Source organism: Lolium perenne, chromosome 5 (assembly GCF_019359855.2).
Source record: "Lolium perenne isolate Kyuss_39 chromosome 5, Kyuss_2.0, whole genome shotgun sequence".
Lineage (NCBI taxonomy): Eukaryota > Viridiplantae > Streptophyta > Magnoliopsida > Poales > Poaceae > Lolium > Lolium perenne.
Window position 1 is genome coordinate 248,793,543 of NC_067248.2, and position 18,664 is coordinate 248,812,206.

At 44.9% G+C, this 18,664-nt stretch overlaps 1 pseudogene; it reads right to left on the bottom strand.

Moving 5' to 3' along the window:
- Positions 1–11,534: 11,534 nt before the first annotated feature.
- Positions 11,535–13,148, bottom strand: LOC127298342 (benzoate--CoA ligase, peroxisomal-like; annotated as a pseudogene).
- Positions 13,149–18,664: the final 5,516 nt, after the last annotated feature.

Genomic DNA, 18,664 nt, shown 5'->3' on the forward strand with positions numbered 1-18,664 from the left:
CATGTAGGGTCAATGGGGTATGATGGGGTGCTCCCTTGCTCATGACTCGCAAGAGCCGCCTGTTTATCATTGCCCTTACCATTGTTATCGATACCTAGAAAGTCTTGCTTGAAGTGGCGATGGCAGCATGAGGCGATGTAGCAATCCATACTGCACAGCTGGCAGGTCTGCTAAGCACCACAACCGGGACAGCAGGCGCACGGGCGGCCCCAATGGTGACGGCGGGAGGTGAGCGCACTACGGGTGGTAGCTATTGCAGCGATGAAGGCACGGTCGGTGGCTTTCCCCCACCCGCGGGTGTCTTTGGGGGTTTTGCCGCCACCACGATATGCACCGTTGATCGTCGAGGGAGCGGAGTACTTCTTCTTGACACGCTGCTCCGTCGCAAGGAGGCGCGAGTACAACTCACGTGGCGGAATAGGAGTCTCACGAGCATTGTCGTTCTTGCAGATATTATCGTAGTCGTCGTCAAGCCTGTTCAGGACATACGAGATGAAATCCTCGGGACAGAGTGGCTAACCGATGGAAGCAAGAGTGTCGGCAAGGCCCGTGACCTTGTTGAAGTACTCGGTGATGGTGCGATCGAGCAGCTAAACCTCGTCAAGATGAGTGCAGATGGCGTGAGCCCGTGCCCGAGATTGCGACGCGAAGCTCGTATGGAGAGCACCCCACGCCTCCCTGATGCGTGCAGTTAACACACGTCCGTTGGGAACCCCAAGAGGAAGGTGTGATGCGTACAGTAGCAAGTTTTTCCTCAGTAAGAAACCATGGTTTATCGAACCAGTATGAGTCAAGAAGCACGTTGAAGGTTGATGGCGGCGAAGTGTAGTGCGGCGCAACACCAGGGATTCCGGCGCCAACATGGAACCTGCAAAACACAATCAAAGTACTTTGCCCCAACGTAACAGTGAGGTTGTCAATCTCACCGGCTTGCTGTAACAAAGGATTAGATGTATAGTGTGGAAGATGATGTTTGTTTGCGAAGAACAGTAAAGAACAATTGCAGTAGATTGTATTTCAGATGTAAAGAATGGACCGGGGTCCACAGTTCACTAGTGGTGTCTCTCCCATAAGATAAATAGCATGTTGGGTGAACGAATTACAGTTGGGCAATTGACAAATAAAGAAGGCATAACAATGCACATACATATATCATGATGAGTACTATGAGATTTAATCAGGGCATTACGACAAAGTACATAGACCGCTATCCAGCATGCATCTATGCCTAAATAGTCCACTTTCAGGTTATCATCCGAACCCCTTCCGGTATTAAGTTGCAAGCAACAGACAATTGCATTAAGTATGGTGCGTAATGTAATCAACACAAATATCCTTAGACAAAGCATCGATGTTTTATCCCTAGTGGCAACAACACATCCACAACCTTAGAACTTTCTGTCACTATCCCAGATTCAATGGAGGCATGAACCCACTATCGAGCATAAATACTCCCTCTTGGAGTTACAAGTATCAACTTGGTCAGAGCCTCTACTAGCAACGGAGAGCATGCAAGAACATAAACAACATATATGATAGATTGCTAATCAACTTGACATAGTATTCAATATTCATCGGATCCCAACAAACACAACATGTAGCATTACAAATAGATGATCTTGATCATGATAGGCAGCTCACAAGATCTAACATGATAGCACAATGAGGAGAAGACAACCATCTAGCTACTGCTATGGACCCATAGTCCAGGGGTGAACTACTCACACATCGATCCGGAGGCGATCATGGCGATGAAGAGCCCTCCGGGAGATGATTCCCCTCTTAGGCAGGGTGCCGGAGGCGATCTCCTGAATCCCCCGAGATGGGATTGGCGGCGGCGGCGTCTCTGGAAGGTTTTCCGTATCGTGGCTCTCGGTACAGAGGGTTTCGCGACGAAGGATTTAAGTAGGCGGAAGGGCGGAGTCGGAGGAGTCACGGGGGCCCCACACGCTAGGGCCGCGCGGGCCCCCCTTAGGCCGCGCCGCCCTAGTGTGGTGGCGCCCCGTGGCCCCACTTCGTTTCTCCCACGGTCTTTTGGAAGCTTCGTGGAAAAATAAGCCCCTGGCGTTGATTTCGTCCAATTCCGAGAATATTTCCTTTGTAGGATTTCTGAAACCAAAAACAGCAGAAAACAGCAACTGGCTCTTCGGCATCTCGTCAATAGGTTAGTGCCAGAAAATGCATAATAATGACATATAATGTGTATAAAACATGTGAGTATCATCATAAAAGTAGCATGGAACATAAGAAATTATAGATACGTTTGAGACGTATCAAGCATCCCCAAGCTTAGTTCCTACTCGCCCTCGAGTAGGTAAACGATAACAAGGATAATTTCTGAAGTGACATGCTATCATAATCTTGATCAATACTATTGTAAAGCACATGAGATGAATGCAGCGATTCGAAGCAATGATGAAGACAATGAGTAAAAAACTGAATCATATAGCAAAGACTTTTCATGAATAGTACTTTCAAGACAAGCATCAATAAGACTTGCATAACAGTTAACTCATAAGCAATAAATTCTTAGTAGAAAGCTTTGAAACAACACAAAGGAAGATATAAGTTTCAGCGGTTGCTTTCAACTTCAATATGTATATCTCATGGATAATTGTCAACCCAAAGTAATATAACAAGTGCAATAGGTAAACATGTAAGAATCAATGCACACAGTTTACACAAGTGTTTGCTTCTAAGATAGAAAGAAGTAGGTAAACTGACTCAACAATAAAGTAGAAGAATGGCCCTTCGCAGAGGGAAGCATGGATTACTATTTTTGTGCTAGAGCTTTTCATTTTGAAAACATAGAAACAATTTTGTCAACGGTAGTAATAAATCATATGTGTTATGTATAAGACATCCTATAAGTTGCAAGCCTCATGCATAGAATACTAATAGTGCTCGCACCTTGTCCTAATTAGCTTGGATTAACACGGATTATCATTGCATAGCATATGTTTCAACCAAGTGTCACAAAGGGGTACCTCTATGCCGCCTGTACAGAGGTCTAAGGAGAAAGTCCGCATTGGATTTCTCGCTTTTGATTATTCTCAACTTAGACATCCATACCGGGACAACATAGACAACAGATAATGGACTTCTCTTTTAATGCTTAAGCATTCAACGACAGATAATATTCTCATAAGAGATTGAGGATTTGTGTCCAAACTGAAACTTCCACCATGATTCATGGCTTTAGTTAGCGGCCCAATGTTCTTCTCTAACAATATGCATACTCAAACCATTTGATCATGAAAATCGCCCTTATTTCAGACAAGACGAACATGCATAGCAACTCACATGATATTCAACAAAGGTGTAAAAGTTGATGGCGTCCCCAGAAACATGGTTACCGCTCAACAAGCAACTTATTAAGAAATAAGATACATAAGTACATATTCTTCACCACAATAGTTTTTAAGATTATTTTCCCATGAGCTATATATTGTAAAGGCAAAGAATAGAAGTTTAAAGGTAGCACTCAAGTAATGTACTTTGGAATGACAGAGAAATACCATGTAGTAGGTAGGTATGGTGGACACAAATGGCATAGTTTTTGGCTCAAGGATTTGGATGCACGAGAAGAATCCCTCTCAATACAAGGCTAGGTTAGCAAGGTTGTTTGAAGCAAACTCAAGTATAAATGGTGCAGCAAGACTCACATATGAACATATTGTAAGTATTATAAGACCTTACATCGTCTCCTTGTTGTTAAAACACCTTAACCAGAAAATATCTAGACTTAGAGAGACCAATCATGCAAACCAAATTTTAACAAGCTCTATGTATTTCTTCATTAATAGGTACAAAGTATATGATGCAAGAGCTTAAACATGATCTATATGAGCACAACAATTGCCAAGTATCAAATTATTCAAGACATTATACCATTTACCACATGCGGTATTTTCCGTTTCCAACCATATATCAATGAACGAAGTAGTTCAACCTTCGCAATGAACATTAAGAATAAAGCTAAGAACACATGTGTTCATATGCAACAGCGGAGCGTGTCTCTCTCCCACACAAAGAATGCTAGGATCCGATTTTATTCAAACAAAACAAAAATAAAAACAAACATACGCTCCAAGTAAAGCGCATAATATGTGATTGAATAAAAATATAGTTTCACTAGAGGTGACCTGATAAGTTATCGATGAAGAAGAGGATGCCTTGGGCATCCCCAAACTTAGATGCTTGAGTTTTCTTGAAATATGCAGGGATGAACCACGGGGGCATCCCCAAGCTTAGACTTTTCACTCTTCTTGATCATATTGTATCATCCTCCTCTCTTGACCCTTGAAAACTTCCTCCACACCAAACTCAAAACAAACTCATTAGAGGGTTAGTGCATAATTGAAAATTCATATATTCAGAGGTGACATAATCATTCTTAACACTTCTGGACATTGCACAAAGCTACTGAAAGTTAATGGAACAAAGAAATCCATCAAACATAGCAAAACATGCAATGCGAAATAAAAGGCAGAATCTGTCAAAACAGAACAGTCCGAAAAGACGAATTTTTCTGGGGCACTTAACTTGCTCAGATGAAAATGCTCAAATTGAATGAAAGTTGCGTACATATCTAAGGATCACGCACGTAAATTGGCAGATTTTTATGAGTTACCTACAGAGAACCCTGCCCAAATTCGTGACAGCAAGAAATCTGTTTCTGCGCAATAATCCAAATCTAGTATTGACTTTACTATAAAAGACTTTACTTGGCACAACAATGCAATAAAATAAAAATAAGGAGAGGTTGCTACAGTAGTAACAACTTCCAAGACTCAAATATAAAACAAAGTGCAGAAGTAAAATAATGGGTTGTCTCCCATAAGCGCTTTTCTTTAACGCCTTTCAGCTAGGCGCAGAAAGTGTGAATCAAGTGTTATCAAGAGATGAAGCATCAACAGAGGGGTTTGGAGTTTTCTCAACTATGCATTGTATCTTATCTATGTAAGTTTTAGAGGCTCATTTTTCATTACTCTTAGGCTTGCTATTCTCATCAAACAAATTTTCAGGAACAAGCCAACCATAGTTATTTTCTAGAGCTTCATGCATTCCTAGGAGCTTGCAAGGTATTGATGTCTTAATCTCCCCTGCATCATTAATATTATTAGTGTACTTTATTCTATCAACGTCCATCTTTTCAAGGGTACTAGCAAAGTTGGTGTAAGAGCCAAGCATCTTATATTTAATAAAGACTTTTCTAGCCTCTCTTGCTACACCACCAAATTCTTTAAGAAGGGTTTCTAAGACAAAATCTTTCTTTTCTCCTTCCTCCATATCAGAGAGTGTAAGAAACATATGCTGAATTATAGGATTGAGATTAACAAATTTAGTTTCCAACATGTGTACTAAAGCGGCAGCAGCAATTTCACAAGTAGGAGCAAGTTCTACCAAGTATCTATCTTCAAAATCTTCAGCTGTACTAACATGAGTGAAAAAATCTTCTATATTATCTCTTCCAATTATAGACCCTTGTCCTACCGGTATGTCTTTTAGAGTGTACTTAGGAGGAAACATGATGAAATAAACAAAAGGTAAATAAAGTAAATGCAAGTAACTAATTTTTTTGTGTTTTTAATATGGAGAACGCAAACAAGACAGTAAATAAAATAAAGCTAGCAACTAATTTTTTTTTGTGTTTTGTTTTAGTGCACCAAACAAAGTAGTAAATAAAATAAAGCAAGACAAAAACAAAGTAAAGAGATTGGAAGTGGAGACTCCCCTTGCAGCGTGTCTTGATCTCCCCGGCAACGGCGCCAGAAAAAGAGCTTGATGCGTGCAGTTAACACACGTCCGTTGGGAACCCCAAGAGGAAGGTGTGATGCGTACAATAGCAAGTTTTCCCTCAGTAAGAAACCTAGGTTTATCGAACCAGTAGGAGTCAAGAAGCACGTTGAAGGTTGATGGCGACGAAGTGTAGTGCGGCGCAACACCAGGGATTCCGGCGCCAATGTGGAACCTGCACAACACAATCAAAGTACTTTGCCCCAACGTAACAATGAGGTTGTCAATCTCACCGGCTTGATGTAACAAAGGATTAGATGTATAGTGTGGAAGATGATGTTTGTTTGCGAAGAATAGTAAAGAACAATTGCAGTAGATTGTATTTCAGATGTAAAGAATGGACCGGGGTCCACAGTTCACTAGTGGTGTCTCTCCCATAAGATAAATAGCATGTTGGGTGAACGAATTACAGTTGGGCAATTGACAAATAAATAAGCCATAACAATGCACATACATATATCATGATGAGTACTATGAGATTTAATCAGGGCATTACGACAAAGTACATAGACCGCTATCCAGCATGCATCTATGCCTAAATAGTCCACTTTCAGGTTATCATCCGAACCCCTTCCGGTATTAAGTTGCAAGCAACAGATAATTGCATTAAGTATGGTGCGTAATGTAATCAACACAAATATCCTTAGACAAAGCATCGATGTTTTATCCCTAGTGGCAACAGCACATCCACAACCTTAGAACTTTCTGTCACTGTCCCAGATTCAATGGAGGCATGAACCCACTATCGAGCATAAATACTCCCTCTTGGAGTTACAAGTATCAACTTGGCCAGAGCCTCTACTAGCAACGGAGAGCATGCAAGAACATAAACAACATATATGATAGATTGATAATCAACTTGACATAATATTCAATATTCATCGGATCCCAACAAACACAACATGTAGCATTACAAATAGATGATCTTGATCATGATAGGCAGCTCACAAGATCTAACATGATAGCACAATGAGGAGAAGACAACCATCTAGCTACTGCTATGGACCCATAGTCCAGGGGTGAACTACTCACACATCGATCCGGAGGCGATCATGGCGATGAAGAGCCCTCCGGGAGATGATTCCCCTCTCCGGCAGGGTGCCGGAGGCGATCTCCTGAATCCCCCGAGATGAGATTGGCGGCGGCGTCTCTGGAAGGTTTTCCGTATCGTGGCTCTCGGTACAGAGGGTTTCGCGACGAAGGCTTTAAGTAGGCGGAAGGGCGGAGTCGGAGGAGTCACGGGGGCCCCACACGCTAGGGCCGCGCGGGCCCCCCTTAGGCCGCGCGGCCCTAGTGTGGCGGCGCCCCGTGGCCCCACTTCGTTTCTCCCTCGGTCTTCTGGAAGCTTCGTGGAAAAATAAGCCCCTGGGTGTTGATTTCGTCGAATTCCGAGAATATTTCCTTTGTAGGATTTCTGAAACCAAAAACAGCAGAAAACAGCAACTGGCTCTTCGGCATCTCGTCAATAGGTTAGTGCTGGAAAATGCATAATAATGACATATAATGTGTATATATCATTATAAAAGTAGCATGGAACATAAGAAATTATAGATACGTTTGAGACGTATCACTCCCGAGACGTGGTGGCGAAGATGACCAGTGGCAACACGCTCTCCATGAGTGAGGACAGGATGGAAGAGAGGATGGCCTGATCCTGGGCCACCCAAGTATGGTACGCCGGATCATACATCGAAGGGCACGGGAAGGTGCCATCAACATAGCCCTCTAGGTAGCGGCTGCGAAGAAGGGGCAGCACCTGCGCGCGCCACGCAAGATAGTTGTCCACCTAGAGCTTCATCGGTATGAGGTGAGCGAAGTAGAAGGGTCCATAGGCACCGTAAGTGTGCTCCGGAGGCAGAGGTGGCGCTGGCGTAGAGTACGGTGGTGCGTAGAAGCCTAGGTCGATGCATGGGGCAGTAGGTGGGGGAGCGGTCGGTCACCCCCAGGGGCGCCGTAGGACATCGATGGGTACCCGCCATAGGCGGGAGCGCGGTAGGTAGATGATACAGAGGCACCGTAGGGTGACGACGCCGTTGGTGCAGAGGCACCATAGGTTGGTGGCGCGAGCGGCCACTCTCCTGGAAGACCATAGGGGATCGGCCACGGGGCAGAGGGCCACCCTCCAGGGGCACCGTAGGCAGGTGGGAGTGGCGCAGGGGGCCACCAACCATAGGCAGCCGCCGCGTGATGATACAGTGCATGAGAGTCGGGCGGGGCAGGGTGGCCGGCCTGAGCGGGGGCCTCACCAGAGGCACCGGTCGAGAGAGCAGGAGGCGACCGCGGAAGCAGCAACCTCCAGATGAGGGGCTGCGAGGAGAGGAACGGCGACGCCGGGGCGACAGCGGGCACCGTAGGAGGCGGTACGTGTAGCAGCGGCGGCGGGCGCCACGAGTGGCGGCGCGCTGACGGTGGCGGCCGAACCTGGGGCAACGGAAGACGTATGACCTAAACCTAATCTGATACCATGTAGAATGTTGTTTAGGGCAACTGCTCGACACCCTAAACGTGGGTGTGGCTATCTCATTATATAGAGGGGTACACAGGATGTACAATACAAAATACAAGTTGTGTACAGCTACTCTGTATATATACAGTCTAACAAAGACCAAATGAATGCTTAAATATTTTAAGTAATAAAACTCCCTCTATAAAAAAACAAATTAAACAGAGAAAAAGAGTACATGAACTCAATCAAAATGAAAAACACCCGAGCGTACATGCGAATTAATGGAAAGGCAATCATAGCGTGCACGCAAGTGCAACATATACATATCTCCTTTTCCTCTGTTTCACTTCATAAAACGTTTGCAATCTGAATTGACTTGCGAAAACATTTTATAAAAAGGAACAGAGGGAGTAGAATGGAGGTCTTCTCTTCTGCGGGGTCCTAGAATGGAATTTATAGACATGCAAATAATTGGAGTTATAATATGTCCCTAAAGTGTTAGTTGAATTTAAATGCACATGAAAGCGTCCTTTCCCGGTAGATCAATTTATCCATCAGCTAACGATTGAGGTGGATATACAAAATATATATTCATTTATTAAGATAAAAGTCTGAATTAGATTTGCCACAGACACATAGTAACAGGTTTTTGAGTACTCCTGAATCAGGCTCAATGCCGATTGCCCGACGAAGTGTCCAAAATACTCAACAAGTTATATGTTGAGTGACGTTGTAGTCTGTATATGGTGCTCAGCATTTTTTTTGAACATGAATGACAGTGTAATCTGCGGATAAGACCTCATCCGACCTCATCCATCTTAGACGGTATTCCATAACCTGTATTTTTTTTTTTTTGTCGTACTTTGGCATCGACGGATTGTTTATGGTGTGTGCAGCTACGTGCACCTTGTTATGTAGAAGTGTAATACTTAAACTTAATAAAACGTCCTTTATTAAAAAAATATGGTGCTCAATCGTACGTTCCATCGGCACCTAAGCAGATATGCCACGTGATACTCGGTTGATCGGCATGGTTGATCTGCAACTACCATGTGGGCCCTCCAGTATTCAAGGACACGCCATTTGTGTGCATGGTGGATCTGCAACTACCATGTACGTGGGCCCCCAATTTCCAACTACATGGTCTTCTAATTTTTCCCGGCTCATTGGAAGCTACAAGTGTTTTTATATGTTTAGATATATCTAGTGTACGGGTATTTTACCCTTATCCATTATTTTGGTAATAATAACACCGTAGCTAGAGTAATCAGACTAATGCATGTCTACAAGATATTCTCAAATATTAGTCTACCAGGCATAATGGTGTATCAATCAAACAAGAAGGTAAAGGGAGACCCCCTACTTCGACAAAAATGGGGAACATCAATTTTTCCTCAGGCCGGCGTATGGCCCGGCGGCACCGGTCGTGACGCCGGCGCCGGCTGGCCCGGTGCCGACCGGCCCTGGCACCGGTGCCAGCCGGGCACTATCCAGAAGGGTTTTCATCCTTGCCCGGTTCCGGCTCGACGTACAGCCCGGTTTCTACCGGGTGATCCGGCGCACGGCCCGGCGGCACCGGCCCCTGCACCGGACGTTCCGGTGCCAGGCCCGGCCGACCGGCCTCCTCGACAAATTGCTGAGCTGGACAAGTTACAATGGCTGGATTTCAAGAGGATATATAAATATCTCTTCACCTAACTCAGAACACTTAGACACTACAGTACAAACTGTTCTTGAGCTCTCTCTCTCATACTCCATTGTTAGAAACACCAAAAGCCTCAGATCTCCCTTCTCCTCCACCCAAACTCGAATCCCTCCGGGGAAAACCTAGAGGAGGACTTGATCTATAGTTCCACCGAGCCAAATCTTGTTCTCCCTTGTATTCTTCGAGATACATGCTCTCTAGGGTTCCTTGGAAACCCTAGGTGGGCAAAAGAGTCCGGAACTATCCGGGCTGTGGATTTGCTCCTGACAAGATTGTGAAGGTTTGGAGGCTGCCTCAAAGTCTACCACGAGTGAGTGAGCTATTCCTTCGTGGGATAGGCTCCGGAGAAGAAGATTTGCCTTCGTGGCGTTGGGAAATCCTTCGTGGGATATCCCCACCTCTCCAAACATGACATACCTTCTTGTAAAGGAAGGGAACACGGAAATACATCTTCATTTCCACGTGCTTTCGGTTATCTCTAACCGAACTCTTTACTTGTGCTATATCTCTTGTGAGAGCCTTCGTGTTTGAGATACTTGTATTATCATTTATGGTGTCTCACCTAGTTTGCATTAGGCTCACCTTTATATTTCACAAAATCTAATATTGTAAAGAAAGAATTAAAATCTGTAGAAACCTATTCACACCCCTCTAGATTTACCATCTCTGAACTTACATCTAGATTAGCAAAAACTAATATGAAACAGAGAGCAAGTAAAACCTCATATGGGAGATCGTTGAAAGCCACGTTTTTCAATCAGCCGTAAATAGACTCAATATTCAATCAAATGTCTATATATCATGTTAGAAAAAGGAGTATAAATAGTGCAAGTAGTTATACATCCACTTCATGCATGTACTCTCTATGTCCCAAAGCTCGATTAACTTTAGACAGTTGAGCAACACAAAGTTGAGCCATTTATTTTAAAACAAAGAGTAGTACAAGTACTAAATAGCCATTAAATGATATTCTTAATTGAGAATAGATAGTTTACAGGTGCGGCTAGAGTGCATGATCGGTGCTCCCTAAAAGTACGTGATCTTCTATTTGAGAATTTCTCCAGACTCTTTGGAAGCTATAAAAGTTTTGCCTCCGTTACATATTAGTTATTGGAGATATGGATATATCTACATATAAAAATATATTTAGATGTCCAAATTGGCAACAACTAATACGTATGAAACAGATCGAGGGTCGTTAGGGAAATCGTTGAAAAACCATGTTTTCAGTCATCTGCAAATAGACTCCATGTTATGTCAAATGTATATATAACTTGTCAGAAAAAAGAGTATAAAAATATGAATAGCGCAAGCTATACATCCATTTCATGTACTGCCTCCGTACCAAATCTCAACTTTAGATAGAGTTGAGTAACATAAGTTAAACAATTTATTTTAAAACAGAAAGAGTAGTACAAGTAATAAATAACTAGCCACTAGGCTTAGTTGAGAATACTACTAGCTACTTAATCGACTGAGAGTACTAGACTTGACCGTTTGGTCGATGATTTCAAAGGAGATCGATGTCTACACACAACTTTTAACTATAATTACAGAAAGATGTATTGAGTACAACTACACCGCATATGACACTATCCAAATGCTTAACTATGACAATGTCACGCACGGTTACATACACAATTTGACGGAAAGCTGTACCAGTGCAAAGTCAAAGCTTGGACACTGCAGTCATCGTAGCGGGACGGGACGGGTCGGGCCTCTTCTTGTCCGCAGCCCTGGGCCTGAGCCCACGGGCCCTCTCGCGCAGCGCGAGCTTCTGCACCTTCCCCGTGGCGTTCTTGGGCAGCTCCTGGACAAACACCACCTTCCTCGGCACCATGAAGTGCGCCATCTTGCTCCGGCAGAAGGCCACCAGCTCCTCCTCGCTCACCTCGCCGGCGCCGGAGTCGAACTCCTTCTTGAGCGCCACGAACGCGCACGGCGTCTCGCCCCAGTGCGGGTGCGGCATGGCGACCACCGCTACCTCCTGCACCGCCGGGTGGCCTTACAGCGCTGACTCCACGTCAACGCTGCTGATGTTCTCGCCGCCGGAGATGATCACGTCCTTGGATCGGTCCTTGATCTCCACGTACCCGTCCGGGTGCACCACGCCCACGTCGCCGGTCAGGAACCACCCACCTTTGAAAGCCTCCTCGTTCGCTTCCGGGTTATTGAGGTACCCCTTCATGACACTGCTTCCGCGTAGCACGATCTCGCCGAGTGTGACGCCGTCGCGGGGCACGCTCTCCATAGTCTTGAGGTCCTTCACATCGGCGCCGGCGAGGGAGAGCGCGCTCACGCCCTGCCGCGCCTTGAGCACCGCGCGCTCCGGCGCCGGCAGCACGTCCCACCGCTCTCGCCACTCGCACACCATAGCCGGTCCCGTGGCCTCCGTCATGCCGTAGGCGTGCGTGACATGGAACCCCAGCCGCTCCACGCGCTCCAGCAGTGCGGCGGGCGGCGGCGCACCACCGGTGAGCACCTCGACAGCGCGGCTCAGCGGCTCGCGGTGGGCGTCCAGGAGGACGTTGAAGAGCACGGGCGCGGCGCACATGTGGGTGACACCGTGGTCGGCGATGGCGGAGTACATGGCGTCGGCCGTGGGCGCGCGGACGCAGACGTTGGCGCCGCCGCGCGCCGCCACGCCCCAAGTGAATGTCCAGCCGTTGCAGTGGAACATGGGGAGCGACCAGAGGTACACCGGCTCGTGTCTCACCCCCCACTGGAGGAGCAGCCCCACAGGGCGCCTCGATGTCGTCGATCACCACCAGCAGCGGTAGCAGGGACGCCGCCGTGATGGTCTTGAGGGCCTCGGTGGCCACGCGCATGTGCTGGTAGTCTACGAAGAGGAGCTTAGGTGCGGCATGCTTCAGGATGGCAGCGACGCCGGCCGCGTCGAGGCGGGTGTTGATGGCGTTGATGATCGCGCCGGCCATGGGCACCGCGAAGTGCATCTCGTAGAGCGCCGGCGTGTTGGGCGCGAGCACGGACACGACGTCGTTCCGGCTGACGGCGAGCGCCTGAAGCGCGGCAGAGAGGCGGAGGCAGCGGTCGTACGTCTGGCGCCAGGTGAAGACGGTGCGGCCGCAGACGAGCGAGGTGCGGTCGGCGTACACAGCGGCGGCGCGCGGCAGGAAGGTGACGGGGCTCAGGGGCACGTAGTTGGCGTCGCGCTTCGGAAGGCTGTCCATGGCCGTTAATTCGATCGGTCAGCACTCAGCAGAGTGTTGGAGTGGCGATACTATCAATTGTGTTGCTGTGACATGGAGGGGCGGCCGGGAGAGCTGCTTATTTATGGGTGTGGCTGGACGTGAGTCGACTGAGAAAACTTGAAGTCTCAGTCGACGCTAGTAGTTCCACGTGAATCGGCCAATCGATTGCGTACGTACTTAGCTGCACCGAACCACCTCAACTATTCCTTTTCGAGAACACACACCACAGCCGTGTGCACGTACGTACTATGTACGATTTTCTTTTCTTCTTACGTGATGGGCCTGGTAGTCAGCTCTAGACAAAAATATACATTGGTCGAGAAAAAAAAATACACATTCAAGTTGCAATCATGAAGTAGAAACCAATTAAACAACAAGGTGCTAGTTAACTGGAATAGAAAGAACGCCAAAAATCAAAGAAAAAATGAAAAGTATTCTAGTTGCACATTTCTCGAAAAAAAGTGCAACTCGGATAAAAACATGGTTATAGTTGCACATTTCTTGATTAAGAAAACAAAAATTTATCCAATACATTTGCACATTTCTTCAGAAAATGTTGGAGTTGCACATTTCTTCAAAAAGTGCAACTTGCCGATTGAAGTTGCACTTTTTGTGTGAATAGCGCAACTACTATGGAATATCGGTTGGAGTTGCACATTTCTTGTGAAAAGTATAACTCATATTGAATATTTGTTTGTAGTTGCATATTTCTTGTAAAAAGTGCAACGCATATCGAACATCGGTTGCTAGTTGCACATTTCCGGCGAAAAAGTACAACTCTTCCTGAAAAGCCGGTTAGAGTTGCACATTTCTTGCAAAAAAAGTGCAACCACATTTAAACGTAACCAAATACCGGTTCAAGTATCACATTGTCTTTAGAAAAGTGCAACTCGTCTCAAAATGGGTTGCTAATTGCACATTATTTAAGAAAAGTGCAACTCGTTTCAAAACGGTTGCTAATTGCATGTTATTTGAGAAAAAATGCAACTCGAAATGAAAAACCATATGGAGTTGCATATTTCTTATGAAAAGTGCAACTCACATCAAGTATAGGTTGCTAGTTGCATATTTCTTGAAAAAATGCAACTCATATCGAAAAGTTACACACGGTTGTAGAAAAGTGTAACTTATATATAAAAAAAAATCTAGTTACACATTTATTTTAGAAAAGTGTAACTCGTATGAAGAAAAAGTACCACTTATCTTGAAACCGAATAGAATTTCACATTTCTTTTGAAAAAGTGCAATTGATATCGAATATAGCTTGCTAGTTACATATTTCATGAGAAAAGTGCAACTTGTATTTAATTTTTTTGATAGTTGCACATTTCTTATCTATCGGAAAACCCGGTTGTTGATTAATAATTTTGAAAAAATAAAAATGCAGCTGGTAGTGTGACAAGATAAACATTAGGAAAATTTAGTTCACTTTTGTCTATGAAAGTGCAATACGTTTAAATGGAAAAAATATAAAAATACAAATAATGAGGTAGTTGCACATTTCTTTAAAGGTGCAACCACATAAATGAAAAAAAAAGTATACAAATAATGAGAAAGATGGGAGAAGAAAAGAAATCCGAAATCCATACCTAATGGAAACAGATCCTCATAAGGTATATAAGACTACCGTAGTTATTATGAAACGTGATCAGTCTAGCCTAGTGGTTGTGGTCTTGCACCTTTATTCCGGAGGACGGGAGATCGATTTCTCTACCCCGCTTAACGGATTTTTCTGTCCGTCGGCGAAGTTTGCACGAATCTCGAAAAAGGATCCAACGGTCCTTAAGGTCGACTGAGATTTCCAATCTCGAAAAAGGATCCAACGGTCCTTAAGGTCGACTGAGACATTAGGAAATCTCAGTCGCCTGAGACCTAGCAAAACCGCTTATTTATACTCGGCGTGCGTGAGCGCTGTCTCACTCAAAGGACAAGGTCAACTGATCGGAAGTGGGCCAGCGATTCATGGCGAGAGAAAAACATGCCTCCGGAAAATTTTATGCTGAACCTGTCTCGTCTTGCTCAGACTTGTTAATCCAATCTCAAGAATCCGCATGCCATCTCTTTGAGCTTCGGGTCGACGGCGTTGGCCACGCCGGCGCGAGCGGCGACATCCCTGTGGCAGCATATATAAACGCAGCGAGGTCCTCCAAGACATCCGCAAGCAGCCAGGTTCCTGTTGTGGCGTGGCGAGGGGAGCTTCCTTCTGGCGCATTGACATGGTGATCTCGTCCTTGTCTGCAGTATGTTGAGCTCTCCCCTCGCCGGGAGCGGCGTGGTCAGATCATAGTTACCTCGTGAGCGCAAAGATACTGTGTTTACGTGCTGATTCTGATCAAGATCGTTCACACAGTTCACGAGCTAGAAGGAGCCATTGACTTCTGATCAATCATCAATATAAAGCTTCTTTAACCTCGAACGTTAAAACAATACTATAAAGCAGAAACCACCACAGATAAGGACTCCCGTAATCTTCTCTCTTTTTTCTCCTGCAAATCGCTGGGCCACTTCCTCCTAATTTTAAGCCTAGCGACCTCCACGTCCGACGGCACGTCAGCCCGTAGAGTTTTTCCCGTAGGAGTTTCACGTAGGTGTAGCATTACCGGTTTAGAAGTGAGGGAAATATTGCCCTTTTGGTAAAATTGGCTAGCGCAACAATTTTCACCGAGATCTTCATATAGAAGTATGTTAAATTAGATCACGGAATTATATAGACATTTAAACATATCTTACTACTAATAATCACACCATACACTCGAAATAAGACATCTATACCCTGCAATCCTGTATTCATATCTACTGAAAAACAATTAGACACCTAGAGTTCAGAAAATTTATTTTGCGCCCAAAATATTTTGACGCTATTACATCCATTATATTGTGCTTTTATATATACTAATAATTACATTCATGTTGACTCACAACCAAAAACATGAGATAAAAAAGAAGTGTATGAGTCCTTACAATGTAAAATACATTAAATATATATACTTGCGTCATATTTTTGTACATCACATAAACAAAAAATACGTCATTTCAATCTTTTTTATATTCTACTCGGCTTTCGAAATTAAATAAAATTTATGTGACGTAAAAATCACGTACGGTTGCAAAGGTACATGGTGGATGTGGATTAACTGTTCTACCCTCGGGGGGGGGGGGGGGACAAATAGCGTAACTCTATCAAAGGTGGTGTTTTGGCTCATAGTTGCAAATAACCTATTATAAAAAAAATGCATAAAAACAATTTCTAGACAAGGATCATCGTGTCATCCACGTATTGGAGATAGGAAACCCCTCTAGGGATCAGGTGAGGGATCACCCCATGAATGTGACCCTCAACACTTAGAAATCAAGGCTGCGAGAGCATCCACCATCAGGTGAAAGAGCAGCCGGGAGATGGGGTCACCCTGACACACTCCATGTTTGTTCCGAAAGAAGGGGCCAACCTCGCTTTTGATGGAAATCGTTGTTTTCCCTTGAATCACAAGATGCATGATCTTATGTGTGTATCTGCTTTCAAAACCTTTCCTAAGCAGCACCTCTTGCAGAAATCTCCAATTCACCCGATCGTAAGCTTTTTCAAAGTTCAGCTCCAATGAAACTGCTCCAAGTTTCTTGGATTTGAGCTCGTGCACAATCTCGTGGAGAGAAAATGCCCCATCAAGGATTAAGCGGCCCTTGATGAACGCGGTTTGGGATGGGGCAATAATCTGATGCGCAACCGGGGATAGCTGGGAAGCATAAGCTTTTACAATGAACTTGAAAATGGCATTAATCAGCGCAATAGGTCTGAATTGCTTAATGTCATCGGCTCCCTAGACTTTTGGGACGAGATAAAGAATCCCAAGTTTAGCTTAGAGACATCCAATGTGGCTAAGATAAAACCATTCAGAAGTGCTTGACCTCGGGCCAGAACTTCTTGAAGAAGGCCACATGGAACCCATCTGCCCCTGGGGCCGTAGCTGTTTTTGTTTCTCAAAGGACCACCACCAACTCGTCGATGGAGAAAGAGATAGCATGGTGGTTTCTTTTCTCCTCGTTCACCTGCTGCTCGATGCGCCAGCAGTCAGAAGCCAGCGGATAGGAACTTTGGGTCCTCTGAGAGCAAGTACAATAAGTCCTAGTCAGCTGGCTATAAGGATTAAAATAATATATTGTTGCCTAGTTGGAGGAGAGAGAAGAGGAGTGGGCTCTTATGCAAGAGCCAGCTCTAGCACGTGCTCCTAGGCACTATGTGAGAGTGAATGGTGGGTCATGCACTAGTAAAGTAGTACAATTTTATAGCTCCCTATTATATATGTTGGCTTTAAGATGACTATAGATGACATGACACTTGGCTTATAACCAACAGTTGGCTCTACTATTGAACTTGCTCTGAGCACTTCATCTCTACTTCTCCTTTAGCAGGAGAACACGGAAATTTAAGAAATATAAATTCTTCTGACCACGGGGGTATTGCACCATACAAATAAGATCGAGTACCACATGCCCATTTCTGCAAATTTAAGGACACCTCGTGTACGTAGATGCGTGTACACACGTACGGTTACAGTCAAAACCAGCCCCACACGATCGAACAGACACGTCCACTCGTCTTTCTCCTTTTCTCTATGTGTTCTTTTACACACGTCATTTGGCTTCCTTCAGGTGGTGGTGGGTCAGAGAAATAGACTAGTTCAATTGTCCCACTGAAGACATAAATTTTTGTATCTAATCTAATCATCCCGGCCTTGGAGTAACACTTGAAATATTGAAATCTTCGTGGCTTAGCTAGCGAACGAACGCGCTTCCAACTGTACGCCGGCCTGTGCCAAACGTACGTTGGTGTAAGCTGCCAATTGTTGGTACCTACACCTCTGTTCTAAAGTATAAGCTTCAGAACACATAGAGATAGTAACGTTCAAGATAAATGCACGTAGCAGGTGCCTCATATCCAGGTACATTGAGATACTCCCTCCGTTAGGAAAAGAATGTCGCTGACTTACCTAGATAAATTTGCGACATTCTTTTCCGGACGAATTGTGCTAGAGAAACTACCGAAATGAAAATTTGGTGTGATTCTTCACTGAACATGCATCACTACTGGAAACATGGGCAAACCCAGCCATCCCTAAGCCCAGGCGGCTAACCAGGGCTTGCCAATCACACAAAGCTTACGATCTATGATTTTCTATAGGAATCTCTAAAGAGCTCTAAGCTATTTTCGGCGGCGTTTTCGGATGAGTATCAACTTGTTCAAGCACATCGCAACGGAGGTGACCAAGTATGATAGGTTCTTTGAGCAAAGGAGAAATGCCGTCGGAGAACTTGGTCATAGCACACATCAAAAGGTGACCGCCGCCTTGCGTATGTTGGCATATGGTATACCGGCGAATCTAGTTGATGATCATTTGGCCATGGGAGAGAGCATTTCTATCTTGTGTGTGAATTTGTCATTGCAATTGTGAATGTCTTTGGCTCCACATACTTGAGAGCCCCCAATGCTCAAGACACGGCAAGGTT